The following is a 2000-nucleotide window of genomic DNA, read 5'->3' as shown; positions in this document are numbered from 1 at the left end:
AGAGAGAGGCTTCTTCCCAGTTTCATGTAACAGCAGACAGTGTTGTTGTTTTTGTTTATATTGGTCAGCAGTTTGAGCATTTGTTGTCATGAATGCAAATAAAGAGATTTTAACATAATTGAAAGATGAAGAAAATCTCTATATAAACACAATGTTTTTGTCAGTCTGTGAACAAGGCCTGTCACTGGACACTTGTGACATCACAGGGTGGAACTGGGAGAGGAAAGGAGTGTACTGGTCAAACCTGACTGGGTGGAGTGATTATGAGCTGGGGCAGATCAATCAAGCACGCTCTCTGAGGAACGGTTTCTATATGTTCCCATGTGCAGCTGTGTTTCTATTCAAACATGTGAGAGCATGTGATCTCACTTAGAATCTGAGACTACATGTTAAACAAGGACAACTTTCCATACAATGTAAAGACCTGCTTCATAAGAGGTAGGGTATCAGCCAATAGAAAAATAATGTTGTCTCTATTATATATACTTGAAGAGATTGACCAAATGCACAACAGGGAGCAGCTGTTTGAAACAAACTGTGAATGTTCTGATAGAAATCAGTACAGGTGCTGTAGCTGAGTGTGGGGAGAGGGACCAGAACAGAAAGGGTGCAGCGATGCTACAAAAGCAGGTTGCTGGTGTGTTTAAGCTTTGCTTGCAGGTCTGCTGTCAGGTAAACTCCAGCACTGTGATCCCTGGGCGCTGCTGCTTCTCAGTAGTGCTGGCATCACCTGCAGCGGTAGGTACGCCAGTCTGAAACCAATTGAAGACATGATCAGCAACCTGGGCAGACAAGCTATTGTTGTGATCCATTCACTACAGAGCATTGCACAGCTAGGGAATGAGATTGTGGGGTGGTAATGGTCAGCATTGTCTAATAATATAGACAATCAGTGTCACACTGAGCTGCAGAGTTGAACTCCCTCCCATGTGTAGATAGCATCCTCCACACTCTATGTATTGCACTCATTTGAATGAGCAATTTGAGAAAAGCTTTGTGTAATTCATGCATGCAATTTCACAATCCCAAAGGGTATGGAATCAACTGCTAGACTGTGGAGCCGCCACAACCTCGCAATACAATCCTATCAATAAAAGACACGCAAACCCTCTATACTAGTTCAAACATGTTTCTGAGGTTTTATTCAGAGCAATCCTAGATCAAAGCTCCTCTGTTTGGCCCCTGCTTTTAGATTTTGTTTCACTAAAATGACAAAAGTTTCACAGGAGATTGAGGTGAGTGGACCCTTCTTCTCAACTCAACACCAACCCTGACATAATGAGCTCCCACAGAGACCTACTGTCCACACACCATACAACAGCAACAACCCCAGTCATCAGATTGACTGTGATTATGAGTGGAGTTGGTTACTCTGGTATAAGATCACACACATGTAATGAGTTGAAGTAACATTTCTGGATTGCAGGAGACAGGTTAGACTTTCCCTTTCCAATAAGTTACGAATGAACTCAAATCAATCAATAGTTTGAGACAATGCAGCTGAAAGATGAATCATAAACTCATCTTGACATTTCCAATTGAAGGATTATGATGGACGGCATCTGTTATAAAACTTATTCCAACAATTCTGTGTCTCTCTTGGAGCTCCATCCATATTGGACCTGCTCAAGCACATGTTCTAAACTGATATGGAATGACACTTGGTTTTCTATTTCAGATTGTTCTACTATATCCCACAGCCAATGTGTGCAGTAATAATAAGGCATACTCACAGCGATGGCAGTGGTACCCATGACGGTAGTAGAAATAGTAGTGATAGTGATGAGCTACACAAAAAAAGAAAAGGGAATTAGGAAGAGTCTATTTTTAACACAGAGCTTCTTAAACCCACTGCCTTCCACACTGTAGCCCAGAACTCAAACCCCTGAGCTACTCAGGGACAGTGACCCAGTGGTTAAAGGAAAGGGCTTGATACCAGGAGGTTCACATCCCGGCTCAGCCACTCCCTCACTGTGTGTGACTCTGAGCAAGTCAAAACG

General features: G+C 42.6%; 1 long non-coding RNA gene across 1 annotated transcript; it reads right to left on the bottom strand.

Annotated features, from left to right (window-relative positions):
* Nucleotides 1–13: 13 nt before the first annotated feature.
* Nucleotides 14–1907, bottom strand: LOC121311324. Its single transcript, XR_005949184.1, has 2 exons — nucleotides 1734–1907; nucleotides 14–752 (listed from the first exon to the last, which is right to left on the bottom strand). It is a non-coding gene; the product is annotated as an uncharacterized LOC121311324 (long non-coding RNA).
* Between the last annotated feature and the right edge of the window lie 93 nt (nucleotides 1908–2000).

This window comes from Polyodon spathula, unplaced genomic scaffold, assembly GCF_017654505.1.
Source record: "Polyodon spathula isolate WHYD16114869_AA unplaced genomic scaffold, ASM1765450v1 scaffolds_3108, whole genome shotgun sequence".
In the NCBI taxonomy this organism is placed as follows: domain Eukaryota; kingdom Metazoa; phylum Chordata; class Actinopteri; order Acipenseriformes; family Polyodontidae; genus Polyodon; species Polyodon spathula.
The sequence above is the reverse complement of the archived record's forward strand: the minus strand, read 5'-3'. Positions and strand labels throughout refer to the sequence as shown.